The 17452-nt window shown below is 47.4% G+C and overlaps 1 protein-coding gene across 11 annotated transcripts in view; it reads left to right on the top strand.

Moving 5' to 3' along the window:
• The first annotated feature begins 5795 nt into the window (after nt 1-5795).
• Nucleotides 5796-17452, top strand: part of Kiaa0232 (KIAA0232 ortholog) — an 81070-nt gene continuing 69413 nt past the window's right edge. For 9 of the 11 annotated variants that reach the window (XR_013425659.1, XM_078020980.1, XM_078020983.1 and 6 more), the window contains exon 1: nt 5797-5949. The gene's annotated coding sequence lies outside the window, so the exon portion shown is untranslated. Of the gene's footprint in view, nt 5950-17452 lie in introns of all 11 variants that reach the window. The other 2 variants (XR_013425658.1, XM_078020979.1) reach the window with 2 other exon arrangements.

The raw sequence follows: 17452 nt of genomic DNA, 5'->3' as shown, positions 1-17452 counted from the left end.
TCCAAACTCCTTGTTATAGTACACCAGCACTGGCTTGATGTGGACCCTGTTACCTCCAGCCCCTGCCTCTCCAAAGTCATAGGGAGCTCTCCAGCCATGCCCCATTGCATTCATTTCCTCAGTGCACCATGACCTTTCCTGCCTCAGGACCTTTGTATGTACTGTTCCCATGTCTGATATGTTCCCCTCAGCCTACCCTTCCTGATCATGAAGAGCTGGTCCTTCATATTGTTCAAGTCTCAACATAAACATCACTTCTTCGGTGAAGCTTTTATTGATACCACGGCTAAATTTGCCACTTGTTTCTTCTCATAATTATCAGGGGTGCATTTTTACATTTTATAGTCAGCCCTCATCCTTAGATCCCAAGTTCCATGGAGACATTTTGGTTTATTCTCTAAGGTTTACAGAGAGTCTAGCACAGTGTCTGCTACACTGCTCAAAAGAGGCTTGTTAAATGAATGGGTGGAAGGATGGAGGGGAAGAAAACTAGATTTGGGGTTGACTTCTTGTTTTAATTTTACACCAGCTGAAATTGTGACCTTGTGAAAATGACTTCAATTCTCTAAGCCTCAGTTCTCTAATCAGTGAAACAAAGATAATAATAGTCCCTCCCTTCTTGGGAAGAATGAATGAGGCAGAGCCTGCCATTTGTAAGGCCAGGAATATCACAGATGTTGAATCATGGCCCTCCAAAAAAGACCTGTTGGGGTCCTAATCCCCAACCTCAGAGTGTGACCTAATTTGGAAATAAGGTCTTCATGGATGTAACGAATGGAGGCCATTATCAAAAGGTGGGTGTCTGGGGCATCTGGGTGCCCTGTGTGCAGTATGGAGAGCCATATACACCAGTGTCCTATGGATGGAAGAAAAGGACAAAGTTGCTGTCCCCTTGCATGGCCAGGCCCCACTTGGTGCTGTGCACTGGAAGGGAAGTCATGGGGACTTGTCTGGCCTGAGATCTGGAGGTCAGTGAAAAGGGTCCAGGTCCACCCAGCTTTTGAGCAGTGGGACCTGGTTCTCTGAACACCACTTGCTCTCAGGCCTTTCCAGGACCTCCCACTGCCCAGCAGTGGGGCACCTCTCAGTGCTGAGAGGAGGGGATGACCTCTCGCTCACCTGCTCCAGGCCCTTCCGTCTCACCTGGTGGACCACCCTCCTCTGCTCAAGGCCTGGGTCTTGATGGGTGGCAGGGAGCCTGTGCTCATGGTTGGCCAGATTGATCAAAATCATTTCCGCCTCCTTTGCTTGCTGAGGAACAGATGCCAGGTATCTGGGCACGGAAGATCAAACCAGGGCAGATGAAGCCTCATGAGTGGCTTTAGGTTGTTATTAATGTCGGTAAGTCATCAGGGCTGAGGCCAGGAGGTGAGGGGGGTGTGTGGCCAGTGACCAGCCTTCAGCTCCACGCAGGAGTGCAAGTTTTGTATCACATCCAGATTTACAAGGGTAAGGGAGAGGTGTTCCCCAAACACAGGGAGGCGCTTCATATACCAGACGGATGAATCAAGAAATGTGTGTTTGAGGCTGGGCATGGTGGTGCATGCCTGTAATTCCAGAGGCTCAGGAGGCTGAGGTAGGAGGATTGCACATTCAAGGCCAGCCTCAATAACTTAGGGAGGCCCTGTCTCGAATATGAAGGGCTGGAGATGAAGCTCAGTGGTAGAGTAGCCCCAGGTTCAAGCCCCAGTACCCCCAGGATTGGGGACTGTGTGGAGAAGGCCAGGAATCATCTGGGGTAGGGCCACAGCAAAGCTGGCAAGTCCCTGAGGCAGGACTGAGCTTGGACAAAGGCCAGGTTGGTGGAGACACTTTGAATGTCACCCCACATTCAGCTGAGAGCTTTCTGAGTGGATGGGGCGGCCCCAGGAGCACGCAGAGTGCCGAGGTTGGAGTGGGGAACTGCAGGGGGCCAGGAAGAGTACGATCTGGAGATGGGGCACCTTCTGAGCTGGGGAAGGCTGGTCGAGGGTGCTGGCATTGACTGCTCACTGTATGCAGGGCACTGGTCCGAGCATGCTGTATGGTGTCCCTTACCCCCTGGGACTCATACCATGATAATGCCACTTCACAGATGAGGAAAGCAGCTTCCCCAGGTCACCAGGCAGACACAGTGGAGGCCAGCTTCAACCCTGGGCAAGGCTGGGGCCCGGCCTCCATGCTGCCCGTCCGTCCCCTGGTTTGGACAGGTGCTGGCAACATTGTTAGGTTTTCCATGGATCCGGGTGGCACTGAGGGGAAAGCCATCAGCCCTTGAAACGAGCTTGGAATAGTGATGAACTTGACATTTACATGGCATTGTAGAGGCTGCAGACGACTTGTTTTGGCCCCAAATCTAGCCTACAGAGCAGTAGCACGGGGCCATTATTCCTCTGTCGTTCCATATACTAGGAAAGGAAGACCCTCGAAGGTCAGTGAACTACTTAAGGTCACACTGTGAGGCTGTGTCTTGACTCTTCAGCCATCTAAGTGGAATGAGGGTGGCTGAGAGGAGGGAGACCAGGAATGGTACTGGTCTGGGGAGGTTAAGAGAGAAGATCACAAAGCCAAGCCACTGGCCGCCCTGACTGACAGCCTGTGAGCGGAGCTGAGCAGTGTGCATCCTAAATGAGGTGTTGCTCCTGCGGGAAGCCGTGGGGGTGTCTGTTTGTGCTTCTTATCGGGCCACCAATCATCAGAGAGTTGACTCAGGAGGGACTTGAATGAAGCAGTGTGGCCTAGTAGCAAGAACAGGGCTGGGATGACACCTGGCAGTGCCACTGCATAGCAGTATGGCCTGGGGGGAGCAAGGTAACCTGGCCAGAGCCTCAGGACCCCCTACCTACTAAGCAGGGATCACCTTTCCCTTGTGGCCACCCTGGGGTCTAAGAACAGGTGACAGTAAAGTATCTGGAAGGCAGTTGAGGTCCTAAAACAGGAAGTGGCATTGTCAGTGTTGGTGACAGGAGAGGGTTTAGACATATTCTTTTATCAAAACGTCACTTCATCAAAATTTTGTTTCCAAAGTTCGCAGGTGGTGGGGGGCGGGGGAGATGACGACTTAAAATCTGCCTGCCCAAATCCATGGCCGTGGTGAAGGGGAAACTGAGTCCAGGAGAAAGGCTCTGCACCCAGGATCTGAGCCCAGGGAGCCCTGCCTTCCCACAGTCACCTGTCATGAAGAGCTGGGCTGCAGTCCGGCCCACTGTTCACCATGCACATGCCACAAACCACACGCTCTGCTGGCTTCTTCGAGACCCTTGCTGGCATCCGAGTCAGAGGGCACCAGGGGTTGACATCTCCCCTGACACCTACGTGCCCCTGTGCAGGGGTTGAAGGATTGTGGCAGGAACTCTGGAGAGTGGAGAAATGATCTCAGACACACATGGGAAAGCAAGATGGCTACTCTGTAGAAAATGCAGAGGGGGTGTCCTCCTGGCCTCCATACTCTGCTTTAACCAGAGTCCTCTTGTGCATTCCTGGGCATCTCAGCCCAGACCTGGGAAAGGTCTTGTTCTCCTGAGTTTAACTTGGCTGACCCCTACCTGGAGCTTAAAGGAAGGCCATGGGCGGGCAGCACACTTAAAGATGCAGGCAATGCACCTGAGAACCCTGCTCCCGATTATTCACAGGCAGGCAGAATGGCTTCTCTCTGAATGTCCACTCTGGCTACAGTGCCGACGTAGACAGTTCAGTCACTCACCGGCCAACTCTGGTGGGCCCTGGGCATGCAAAGGTGAACTTCAGGGACAAGATGCCTGCTTTCCTGGGATGCAGGTCTTAAGGGTCAGGCTGATATTAACTACCAAACATACACACCAGGTAATTTCAGATACTCACAACAGCCAAATCAGGGTGGTGGCGTCAAGACTGGGAAGGCTGGTTGCAGTAAGCTGGGCAACAGGGAAGGTGTCCTTGGGTAAGTGACATTGTAGCTGAGCCTTGAACAAGAAGAAGCCAGCAATGTGAAGATTTGGAGAGAAGGTACTCTGCAAAGAGGAACCAACAAGTGCAAAGGCCCTGAGGCTGGCATCTGCCAAGACTTCTTTCTAGGCCTTTCTCAAAACAATTTGAACCATAGGGGGCTGTTTTGCTAAGGAAACAGAGTAACCATGAGACTTTCATTCCTTAATCTTCAATCTTTCTCACCACCTCCAAATCCTACTAGTTTTAGTTAATTCTGATTTGGTTCAAAATCGTTTTCTAAGAAAACTTCAGGTTCTACTAGTCCGTAGTTTATAAAAACTGGCTGTGACATAACGATGAAAAATAAGATCAATAAACTGTGGGTGTGTGTAACTATGAAGTTGCCAACTGTGTTTTCTTTCCTGGGAGAATATCTGAAATATACTGTTACTATTCTTAAAATTTTTGCTGTAACAATAAATGTCCTTTCATAAAATATGAATGGAGATGACAGTAATGTCACTAATGTGGCAAAGATTGAGAGTTGGCCACCTTTTGAATATCTCCCATATTTTTGGAAAATATTAGTTTGTGAACCCCAGAGCCTGGGGCAGCTGGGAACTAGATACTGAAGCAAGTTACCCTCCCCTTTACTTCCAGGGAGCCTCGAATTCCCAGGCCTTTTCCACTCTCTCCCCACTTTGCAGAACGCATTCTCCAGGAATGCAGGGACATCCAGGCTCAGAACAGGTGCCCAGGAGGTGTTGGTGGAGTGCAGGGTGTTTATGACCTGAGATAGTCACTGAAATGAATGTGCCTGAGAATGACCTGGGAGGGAGCTGATGAAGGGAAAGAGCTGTGTAGAGGAAAAGACCCCCAATCGCTAAGCCAAGGGCCTGGGTTGGACCCTGGAAGAAGCTAGGGAAGGAAAATAGCCTCATGCCCACTAGCAGTCAGGCTTGGGGACATCACTTTCTTTGAGTCTCACCTCCCTTACCAGTAAAATGGGGGGATGGTGGTGGTGATATCTCTGCATCCTAGGATTCTTGTGAAAAGCAAAAGGAATGTTTGCAGAAAAGCATCTCGGAGACTGTGTATAAATGACAGCTGTTCTGGGTCCTCCCCCCAGCAGCCTACCTAGGGGACCAGCACTTCCCAGGTTCAGCCTGCTTCTCCCACAAAGCCTGGGGCCTGGTGCGGGAAGCTTGCCCACAGGCTCTGAACAGAAAAGCAGAGCCTGGCACCCACTGTGTGCTCCACAAATAAAACAATGAAGAAATGACCCAGCGAGGCACCCGGCTCCGGACCTGTTTCCTCCTTGAAAGTAGGTAATCTCCCGGGCTTCTTCCTTCCTGGTATCTATGACACTTAATTATTTGCTTTTTTAGAACAGGGCTAGGAGTCACATTTAGGGAAGGTGGGTGGGTGTGTGAAGAGACTTTGATTAGAAGGTTAGTGCACATTTTTGGCTCCCACTTCCGAATCTTCCAGAATGTCTTTTAGCTCTTGCCTACTTAATAACAAATTTAAAAAGCCATGTCACATTTTTCCTGGGCTTCTTAGAAAAAGAGAAAGTCTTCATTTGAGGCCGCCCACTCCAGCCATCCCAGGACACGGCGAGGAGGGGGCGCGGACAGGTGGAGCGTGCGCCGGGAGGGCGGGGGCTGCGCCGCGGGCGGGCGGGCGGGGGGCCTGGGCCTGGCAGCCCGCGGTGCCCCTCCGCAGGGGGCGTGGCCCTGGCGACGCCCGCACCCGGGCTCGGCGCCCGGCCCTGCAGCCCCGGGCGGCCCCGAGGCCCGGCGGACGGGCGGGGCGGGCTCGCTGATGTAATCCCGCGCCGGGCGGAAGGATCTGGAGCGCGGCCGGGCCGGCGGGGCGCTGAGGCCAGTTGCCGGGCAACGCGGCGGAGCGGCTGCGGCGCGCCGCCTCCCGCCCTCCGCCGAGTGGCGCTGGGGCCGCCGCCGCTTTACGTAAGGCGCAGGCCAGGGCCGCCCGGCGCTCGGCAGCCGCCCGCAGCCCCGGAGCGCGAGCAGGCGCCGCCGCGCCGCCTGGCAGCCTCGGCAGGTAGAGCGGGGGCGCGGGGGGCGCGGGCCGGGCCGGGCCGGGCGGCGGAGGGGCGGCGGAAGGGCGGCGGGCGGCCCGCGGACACCGGCCGGCCAGAGCCTGGAGCGCGGCCGCGCAGGGCCGGGCGGCGCCGAGCGCGCACAATGGGCGGCGGGCGCTGCGGGGCCGGGGCCCGGGCCGGGGCCGGGGGCGCGGGCGGGGCGGCGTCCGGTGGCCGCGTTGGCCCGCCCCGCCCCGCCGCCAGCATCGTCTGGGGCCGGGCGGAGGCCGGGCGGGCGGCCGGGCGGGCGGGGCGGTCGGGCTTCCGCGGCGGGAGGCCGCGCCCGGGGCCCCGCGGCCCGGCTCCCCCCGCGGCCCCGCGCCGCCCGCCCGGTGCTGCTGCCCGCGGCGTGGCCTGCGGCGGGGCGCCGTGACAGGGCGCCGGGGCCGGGCAGGCCGGGTCGGGGCTCGCGGCGGGCGTGCCGGGTTTTGTCCTCCGGGCGCGAGCGGAGGGCAGCGGGGAGGGGGCTGCAGCTGGCCCCGTTGTCACCGCCCGGGCTCCCGGAGCGGGCCGCTCGCTTCGGGGTCTGCGCTTGTGTTGAGCACGGTGGCGGAAGGTTGCTGAGCAGGTGGGAACCCTTAGTTTTGATGGCAGGTGATGCTGTGTGTGAGACACCATTTATCCGGTGAAAAACCCCGGCGAGGTGTCTGCGATGCAGCGACTCATTCCAGAGCATTTTGGCCATTTCGTACCCTCCGAATTTAAAGGGACAGAAATACCTATCCATTTGCATCCTGAAGGTCAAATATTTACCCATCAGTCATTTTGGACGGAACCATTCTTAAGTAGGTCTTGGGATCTTTACATCTTGGATTCGGTTACTGTGCTTGATAAATCATGAATTTTCCATAATTCTGTAAGTAGTTTACTTTTCAGTTTGGGGTATAAGGTTTTATCGGAAGCCTGTACTAAGGAAGGGCCAGTTTGGGCATTGAAATATTGAAGGGTGAGGAGAATATTACTCTTAAATATTTGTCTCCATAGGAGGTGTAATTAGAGGTGTAGGTATCTTTGCATTCCTTTGTTTTAAAATGCAGGTTTTTAATATGACATCATAAGGCAAATCTAACTATTATTGTACAGCGCAAATATTTAAGAACATGAAATGAATTTTTAGTACTTCAAAAGTAATTGAGATTGTTTTTTTTTTTTTTTTTTTGAAAAGTACTGAGCCTGATCTTTGTCCCTGTTTTGGTAGCATTTGACGTGGAGCAGTTAATGGCCTTCCAGCCAGTTTTGTCATTTGTGAAATGGGAAGAATGAGGACACCTGTCTCACAGCATAGTTAGGATGGTCAGTGAGGGAAGATGTAAAATGATTTCATCAACACTCAAACCCTTTAAAATGACTTGATCAGTGCTCTTATTTTCAGATTCCTCTGCTCAGTTTACTTAGCTCTTTTAGCTCTGTCTGCAGGCTCCTCCCCGCCCCTTCCTATGCACACTTTTCCTGGCTGCTGCCAGCATGCCCTTTCCTAAAGGCAGAGAAACTCTTGCCAGCCTCCGGCTCAGCAGGCTTCCAGGAGTGCCTGTTGTTTTGAGCTTAACATGCAGATAAACCAGCATCACATCTAAGGACCCTAAAGTATTGTCTTGTCTCCTTTCCATATTGTCCAGCTAACTATACAACTCTTGCTTCTCCATCCACACTACTTTAGTCCTTATATTCTTTCCTCTGACTGGATTGCCCTGTCTGACCCCCACCTCCTTCAGTTTTTAGAAGTTCATATCAAATATATCTTCTCTGAAGCAAGGTGGAAGTAGTATCAAAATGAGTTTTTCCTTACTGCAATGCTAGTTCTCTATTTCACTTCCATTATTGTTTCTATTCACTAATCCTAGTCATCTACTACTCACTTCCATCATTTTATATTAGAAGTTATTTATATTAAACACTGGCTGTGGTGCTAGAGGTATCAGTTTAGCCCAACACTTTTTAAATATATGAAGGTACTCAAATGTTTGCTAAGTAAAATCAAAGTCAATAATCCACCATAAAGAATATATTAATGTTGCCAAGTATGTCAGAAATGTAGTTTCACTATGTTGAAGATAGTTACTGTTTATTTCTTTGCGATTATCTTTGGGCCCTCACATAATCTCATAACAAGTGATATTTTACACAAAATGAACCCATTCACTTTCCCATCTCACTTGAACTCTTTCAGGGTCTACACTGTGGACTGAATCTCTGCAGCATTTCTTGGGTAGAGGGAACCAGAGAACAAGTTTAAGAATATTCTTTAAATTGAAAAGATAACATGTTTTTGTTTAATATTTTTCCTCTTTTGGAAATTTATTATACTCATAAAAAGTAATTCTTGGGGGGTTTATTAAGAAGAACATTAACACTGGATTCGAAAGACCCACATTTATGCCTTGGCCCTGGGTCACCAAGGGCCAGTGTGCTGTCTCTGTCTCTTTATTTTGTAGCCTTAGAGTGGTGAGGCCATGCTGCAATCCCTGTGCAGGTGTGAGGTAAGAAGATGTCTTGCTTCACAGCATATTTTGTTCGTGTGTGTGTGTGTGTGTGTATGTATGTGTGTCTGTGGGTGTGTATTTTTCTCTAGTGACCATAAGAGAAACTAGACACTGTCTATCACCTTATGATGATAGGGTTGTGGGGGGGGTTGCCAAGTAATAGTTAAATTTCCCAGTCAGGAAGCCTCAAAAACTTCCCTCCTCCATGACCAGATTTGTACCAGTTCTGGGCCCCTGGCTCTTTTCTGTCCCACCTTTCCTTCCTGGTTCCTGGACCCACTCTCTGAGGCGGTCCCCATCCCTTAGGAAGGTGGCTACTGAATCTCCTAACTGGTTCCTTTCCCTGGTTTCTCTGGTCCTCCTCTGAGCCTGATTTCTTTACTGTATACTGTGCTCTGACCCCAGGTACCTGTGCACCAGGGTCTCAGCAGCCCCACCACAGCACATCTGAGGGTGTTCTATTGGTCAGGCTCACCTGGGGTGCCACCATCCACACCTGCCGCTGGAGCAGGAGGTGACTTGTTAGGAAATCCCTGAGATCTTTGCTGTATCTCTCTCAGAGTGTCTTCCTGTCCCTGATACCTCGGGCTGTTTCCACCATGGCCCACTCCTTAGTCTGCACTGCCCTTCCTGCCCTGCTCTTCCTGTCAGAACTAGTGAAGACTAATGCTGCTACTTCCACTCTGTAACCTGATTTCCAGAATTAACTCCTCATAACTGTTCTCCCACACAGGACTTGACAGATACTGCCACTCAGGTATTTTTTCCTAGTTTATTTGCATGGAGGCCTATCTTGGATCTTAAATTCCTTGAGGAAAGAGAGGAAAATCTTATTCATTGCTGATTCCCTTTAGTGTGCTGTGTCTTTTCGAGGTCCCCATCTGGTGAGCTCAGCAGGAGAGGGTGGGGTTGGAATGTCTTTCTCTGGAGAACTTTGTGAATCCACAGGGCAGGGACAGTCCCTGGGAGCAGGGCTCAGCATATAGTAGCTACTCAGTAAGTGGCAGCTTTTGGCTTTTAGTGGAGTAACTGTAGAGTACCCTGGCGGTGGGGCAAGGGTTGATTCTGTATGCTGGTTTGTTTTCTTAGAGTTCACTGATTTGTTTCTGGCATTTGTATGTAGAGATAAAAACATTTGTTCTCTGAATTGCACGTACATTTTTTATTATTCTTAGGAGTACAGTGGAGAGGGCTTTCTCAGGATTTGTAATGGTGGTTCTAAATTATTCTAAAGACAGGAAACCTCTCTGTAGGTGTACAGGGTTTTTTTTTTTAATTTTTAATATTTATTTATTTAGTTCTCAGCGGACACAACATCTTTGTTTGTACATGGTGCTGAGGATCGAACCCGGGCCGCACACATGCCAGGCAAGCGCGCTACCGCTTGAGCCACATCCCCATCCCTGTACAGGGATTTTTGTTCATTTGTTTTGTTTTTTGGCATGTGGTTTAAGAAAATCATATAAAATTGAAGTTGTCAAAATTTTACATATACATTATTTTTCAGTAAAGCAGATGTTTTCACTTTAATTTTACATCTTGTAATTATTCATTGAATAATAGAATTTCCCTGTATAGGATTTAGAGTGGCTGTGGAAGTTATTTTTTATATCTTCTCCAGAACCCCTTCCCTGTCTCTAGGCTTTCTGCAGACCCTGCTCTTCTGTTCTGTCAGCAGTCTTGTCCCTGGCTGGACATGGAACATGTTGATAAGGAAGACTGGTTTTAATTTTGAAACTTTTAATATTTAGTTACTGTATTTAAGTTTGTATGGTTACTGATTATATAGGGCCTCAAACTGAACAGGTTGTATCCAGAGATGTATTGATGGTGAATTAACTTACATTGGCTTTATTTATGATTATCAGTTTTTCCAGTCATTGGAAATTACATATTCCTAATGAATCTCTTAAAACTTGCTTTAAAGATTTGCACACGATGGGATTATCTCTGGGTGAACTTAATATTGCTAGTGTTTGTATTAGAAATAGAAGACACTAGGACAGTTAGAAGATGAATAATTGCAAAAAATGCTTGAGAATGTGTTGCTCTGTGTCATTTCCAGCTGGAGTGGTGGAGGAATGTGAATTTGGAGAACACACAGGTGCTGTGTGTGTGTGTGTGTGTGTGTGTGTGTGTGTTTGAGGGTGTGTATTTTTCTCTCTAGTGACCATAAGAGAAACTAGGCACTGTCTCTCTATCACCTTTATGATGGTAGGGTTGGGGCGGGGTTGCCAAGTAATAGTTAAATGAAGTATGACAGTCAGTGAGCATGGTGGAGGACAGTTCCTGGGGGTGAATGCGTGGGGAGCAGTGGGGAGCCGTGGGCCTCAGTGTGTCCCCTCTCATAGGGTGGTTGGATAGTGCCTCAAAAAATATTCTCCCTTTTATCCAGGAGTTTGTTTCTGACTCAGTTACATTTTCTAAAGTACCTTTTGAATCTTCATAGTCAGTACATAACTATTTCAAAGTTCCTTGCCCACTTTGGAAATTTATTTGAATGTTTTTCTTGTTTTTCTCTTTAGTTATAAGCCTTTTCTTGACTATCTTATTAGCATTTTGCTCCTCATTAGCATTTCCCTGAAGATTTTAATGGAGAGAAAGTTGAAATTGAATAGACATGTTTTTGACCCTCTGTTTCGGGCTGTTATTTGCCACTGCTTTCTTTGGGTCATCACCATAGATAGCTGAATATGGAGTATAATTTTTTTTTTTGAGATGGAGTCATTCTGTGTTTCCCAGGCTGGTCTTAAACTCTTGCTCTTTCTTCCTCAGCATCCTAAAATTGCTGGAATTGCAGATGTGTGCTGTTGTGCCCAACTTTACAGTTTTGTTAATACTCTTTTGTTAATACTCCATCCAAAGGAGTTTCTTGTTGTCATAAACTGTAAAGTTTAAGTTAAATCTATTAAAGGACTTTTTGTATGCATATTAGTCAGCTTTTCATTATTATAATGAAATACCTGAGACGGGCTACTTATGAAGAAAAGAGATTTATTTAGCTTACAGTTTGGGAAGTTGAAAGTTAAGATGGGGTGGCCCATTGGTGAGGATGGTAGATGGCATCGCATTGTGGTTGGAATGTGTGCAGGAGTAAGCAGCCACTCCTGAATCAGGAAGCCATGAGAGGGAGAAGTCAGGTTTCCCCCTTTTGTTATAGTAGGGCAGTACCCAAAGATCTGAGGACCTCCTATGAGGCTTCACCTCTTAAAGGTTTCACCATCTACCAAGACTGCCACACTGAGGATTAAGTTTCATAATGGACCCCTGGGGATCATGCACATGTATCCAAAGGATAGCATCTGTCCCAAACCTAAAGGCTTCATGTACATTTCACAAGTGCAGAATGCATTTATCTCACCCCAGGTAATCCCCAGGTTTTAACTGCTCTAGCATTGTTCCAAAGTTTATGTCCAGAGTCTTGTCTGAGACTCAAGGCAAAGCCTTTCACCTGTGAGCCACAATTAAAAAAAAAAAAAAAGTTGCATACCTCTTAGGTAAAATGGCAGGAGAAGCCCAGGTTAAACATTCCTATTCCAAAAGGAAGGAATAAGAAATAGAAAGGAGTAATCACCCAAAACAAGACCAGAGTCCCCATAGGCCAGGCACTAGATCTGTAGCTCTTGTGCACAATACAGTGACAGGTGATCCCCCAACATGGCATCTCCACTCTGTGGCCCTACTGGTCCACCTGCTTATGCCCAGGCTGCATGCCGACACTGGCCGCTTACCTGGGTAGGCCATGCATTCTGCTGGCTACTTTACTTTTCTGGGGTCTCCTGCAGTGTGGTTTATCAAAATATTGTTTTAAATATAAGTAGCTGGTAGAAAGCCCTTTGAAAAATATGTACAGGTTAAAGAATTCTGAAGATGTAGTAAATATAAAACGGAAAGCAAGTATCCTCTGTTATTCCCCATCCCACCCTGTACTCATCTTTCCTTGAAAACCAATGATTAATTTCTTGGATATCAGGGGAAAAGCTGCCTATATATCTTTTTAAAAAAGTAATCATGATAGAGAGTATTCTTGTGTTATGATTTTAAAAAACACTAAATTTATATTTTGGAGCGGTTTTTATACAAGACATAGACCTGCTTTGCCATGGTTTTGTTTGGTTTGGTACTGGGGATTGAACCCAAGGACACTTTACCATTGAGTCACATTGCCATTCCTTTTCATTTTTTATTTTGAGGTGGAGTGTCACTAAGTTGCTTAGGGTCTTGCTAAGTTGCTGAGGCTGGCATCAAACTTGTGATCCTCCTGCCTCAGCCTCCCTAGTCACAGGATTATAGGTGTGTGCCACTGTGGCTGGCTCACCATGTTGTTTTGCTTTGTTTTTTGGGTACTGGTGATTGAACTCAGGGGCACTCGACCACTGAGCCACATCCTCAGCCCTACTTTGTATTTCATTTAGAGACAGGTTCTCACCGATTGTTCAGCACCTCATTGTTGCTGAGGCTGTCTTTGAACTTGAGATCTTCCGGTCTCGGCCTCCTGAGCTGTTGCGATTATACGTGTGCACCACCATGCCCAGCTCACCATGTTAAAAAAAAAAAAAAAAGTCTACTATTCCATTGTGTGAATGAGCCAGAATTTATTTAACTTAAGGGATAAGTTTTTGCATTTTTGTTATTGTAACTGCTACAGTGAACATTCTTGTATATTCACCTTGTTGAACTTTTACAAGTAATCTTTCTTTAAGCATCCCATTTAAGAAAAAAAAAAATTGACCAAGTTTCTGACTTCTCTGAATATCATGTATCATAGTCTTCTCATGTTATTCTATTTAAATAATTTTGTACATTAGGCTGGATATTTCTTCTGGGTAGTCCTTTGATACAATGTCATATGATTGAGGAAACTCAACTTCTTTGTGTTACACATTGGATCTTAGGTCAATAAACTTGTGAAGGCCCAGGTTCAGCCTGCTTTCTGCACAGTCACATACCACCCCTGCTTGGTTTAATGATGTCCTGCTACAATCTTGATAGTCCTTTTTGAACCAGAAGCCAAATTATTATGCTCCACTGCACCTACAAATTATGAAATCATTCTTGGAAGACTTTATGAAAAAACATGTAAAGTAAAGCCCCTCTCACCTCCTAATCCTGTTTCCATAATGACTAACATTAACAATGTATTTACTTGGAGACTCTTTATACAACGTCTCTTTAAAATGTCCCATGCTATTTTAAAAAGTATAATTAATTTGAGATCCATGGAAAGTCCATATGTATTTTCTTGGAAAACTCCATAATAGATCATAAATGCTGCAAGCTTTAAAATTAAGGGGGGAAAAGGCTCTAAAAGTCTTGTAAGTTGTAAGAGGTTGGTAGTAAACTACAGTTACAGGTTTGTATTGTTTTGTTTTTATTTTTTATTTTATTTATTTATTTTTTTGAGAGAGAGAGAGAGAGAGAATTTTTTAATATTTATTTTTTAGTTATTGGCAGACACAACATCTTTGTTTGTATGTGGTACCGAGGATCGAACCCAGGCCGCACGCATGCTAGGCGAGCGCGCTACCGCTTGAGCCACATCCCCAGCCCCCCAGCCCTGTTTTTATTTTTTAAAAAAACATATTTAACCTGAAGCTTTAGAACTTAAGTTTCACAGTGTTGAGCTGTCCATCTCTGGTGGAATTTCACTTTGTAAATGAAGTCAGACAAACACTAAATACAGCATAGGTAAGTTAGAATGAAAATAAGGTTTATTGTTAGGTTCAGTTGAATGAGGATTCATGGCATTATCTAGTTGCGAAGTAGTTGGTTGGAATTCTGGGTAGTAGAATGGGTGAAGCGCCTTAGCTATAAGTTTGAGGTGCCAGTCAGACACCTATTTGGTAGCTTGATGGCATTAGAATTCTGGTGTTCTGGAGAGAGGAGTTTGGAGCAGTCACCACATAGATGGTGGACGGAGTTTGGAGCAGTCACCACATAGATGTTACATAAAACTCCGGGGGAGGAGGTCAGCCAGGATTGTGCCACTCAGTTAGGCAGCCAGGAGCTACATGGAGCTTTGAGCTTTGGCACAGGCTGATCTAAATGGAGAAGTGTCACAATTGTCACATCAGATTTCAAAGACAGTATGAAAAAAGTAAAAAACATCTCACCTTGATTATATTTGGAGTGACACTATTTTGGATATTTTGGGTTAAATATATTAAAATTACACTTGTTTCTTCTTGATATTGCTAAGAGAAGAATTGCTCTCAGAGGCATGATGGAGAAATTGTGTGTAGTCAGGGAAGGCCTGAGTTTGGGCCTGTGGCCATGCAGTTGTGGACTGTGCATGGGTGAGCATACTGGGTAAAAGAAGTGTCAGGGAGAAACTGGGTCTGAGGAGTATGTAATAGATGGGATTGTTTGTTCACAGGCCAGAAAGAGCTGTGGAGATGGTCTGTAGGTTCAAAATATTTCCCTATACTGTTTTTTATAAAATGAATTTCATGAGCCTATTCAGAGAAAGCTCTGCTGCAGCCTGAGGAGTCCATCAAAAAGAAAGGACACACCAATAGGTTTTGACACAGCTGATTCAGGAAGGTGACTCTCACGACCCTTAAAGCTTTGGTCGCAGGGCTTTCACCTTGCAGTCTTCACTTGGTGAAACTGCTCTATGTGGACACCGTCTGCTAGTTCTGAGCTCTTCAGATGCCATTGAGTGTTGAGGTTGGCTTCTTGTGTGGCCTTGGCTACCCTGAGGGGAGGGCTTTGTGTCCTTCTGTTGTGTAATCTCATGGTTTGGTTTTTTGGTTTACCACTTGGTCACTTCAGCCAGAATCATTGGGAACCTCATCCACCTTTGTCCCGCTCATTTGGCAGAGAAACAGACTTTGGCCATTTACAACAGTGGGACTACAGATCTTCCCGGTGGAGCCTATGGCCTGCCTTTTACTTTGTTGATAGCTGTATCAGTATTGGGCAGTTATTTTTTCTTATGATGTTATACTTTTTCCCTCTGAATTTCATTCTTCTGTTTACAAAAAACAACAAACCTTTTGCATATACAGAGCGGTGTTATAGAAACTGGAACTCCTGATTGACTCTTGCTTGGGCCTTACCAGGACTGGCAAAAGGTGGCATTGGGAAGAAGCAGGTTTGTCATTGGCTACAGTGGGGTCAGAGTGGGTCTCACTTTTCTTTTTGGATTCAGGCCTTTGGGGATGGTGAACAGTAATGGCCAAACCAAAAACTTGAATTAAGGAGGCTCTGCTTAGTGCAGGGGAAAGGCTTTGCTGCAGTCCTCCCTAAGCAGGTGAAGGAAGTGCTCCAGTAAGATGGGGGTAATAGTATGAGGGAAAGGCACCAGCTCTGGAGCTGGGGCACATGGTTGCCCTGGTTTTGATGCGTGTTGGGACCCTGAAAACATGTCTAGGTTTCTTTGCCTCTGAAAAATCAGAGGGGCTTCATTCATCTCCTGTGTATTAGTTAGGGTTCTCTAGAGGAACAGAATCCACAGGAAGTATGATTCCGAAAGGGGCACGATTAGGTTGGCTCATGCCCCCAGAAGCTGGATGGTCCACCATGGCTGTCTGCAGGCTGGAGAGTGGGGAGAACTAGTAGCTGCACAGTCCAAGAGGCTGAAGCTCCAGAACAAGAGGGATCCACGGTGCTACCCTAGTTCAAGTCCAAAGCTTCTGGAGAATCCGCTTTGGAAGAGTGAAGAAGCGAGAGTCCGATATCCTGAGTAGATCTCAGCAGCAATCGCATCTGCTGTGGCTCCCTTGTTCTTCTTTCATACCATCTAAGCCACCATCCTATTGGTAGGTGCTGCCCACACTTAGGGAGGGTCTCCATTTCTGTTAACTGTCCCACATGCCAATCATCCCTAGGCGCCCTCATTGACAACCCGTAATTGTCTTAATCCTCGGTATCTTTTAATCCAATCAAGTTGAAAATTCAATTAAGCATTACATCCTGGGACTGTTGTAAGGAAGTACCATGAACTGGGGCTTATAGCAGCAGCAGCAATTTATTTTTTTTTACAATTCTGGAGGCCAGTGGTTGGCAGGGCTGGTTCCCTCTGAGGGAGGACCTGGTCTGTGTGCCAGCAGCTCCTGGCAGTCCTTGGTGTTCCTTGGCTCATGGGCACATCACTCCAATCTGCCTGTCTTGGTGAGGCATTCTCCCCCAGTGGAGTAGAAATGCATTGAGGTTTTAAGAAAAGGCAATGATATTTACTGATTGAGAGTGACTGCGGTGCCTCAGACCTGGATGAGTATATCCATGTTCTTAGAGGAAAAACAGTTTTGTGGGTGGAACTGTGGGTTCTGGTTTACCCGCGGTGCAAAAGTTCCCAGGACCATGAGGATGAGCATTTCATGTACGTGATGAAATCATATTGTCCTAGTTTTAAATTTGCTTGTGAACATGCTGCTGTTGCCTCTAGATTAAACTCACTTGTGTCCTTCTCTGTGTTTTGCCCATGGTAAATGTACACCAAAGGGTGGTGGTTCTGCTGTTTGGAGTTAGTGAAGAGGTACTTCAGTGAGCAGGGGAAGCCAGTTCTTCCCTCAGCGTCACATGCTGGTTCTCTGGACACAGAGGCACGTGGAGCGCTGGTTAGGACATGTGTGGGGGAGGGAGCCCTTGAACTGCCTGATAGGCCCAGGGAGGCACAGCCTCAGGAGCCCTGGGAGGCTTGGTGGTTGCCTGGAGCTGTTTTCTGCAGCCCAGAGCTCTCTGAGGGGCTGATTGAGAGGGGAGCAGCCCAACCAGGTCCTTCAGGTGGATCCTGGGTGACTCAGCATAGTGTCTACCACAGTGCAACAGTATTTTCTTAGAAATGTTTTGATTGATTTGATTTGACCCATTGTTGGCCTTCAGGAGAAATATAGGTAATAACAGAAATGAGTCCCCTTTCTCCGTGCCTCTGCTTGGTGTGACGGAATTGTTGTGCTCAGTAACCTCTTCTTTCCTGGACTAAATGTACTGGTTTTTTCAAACGTGCCATTTTCCATGATGTCCGTTTCAATCTGCTATT

The sequence above is a fragment of the Ictidomys tridecemlineatus genome, chromosome 9 (assembly GCF_052094955.1).
Source record: "Ictidomys tridecemlineatus isolate mIctTri1 chromosome 9, mIctTri1.hap1, whole genome shotgun sequence".
In the NCBI taxonomy this organism is placed as follows: Eukaryota; Metazoa; Chordata; class Mammalia; order Rodentia; family Sciuridae; genus Ictidomys; species Ictidomys tridecemlineatus.
Note: the sequence above shows the minus strand (reverse complement) of the source record. Positions and strands in the feature narration are given on the sequence as shown.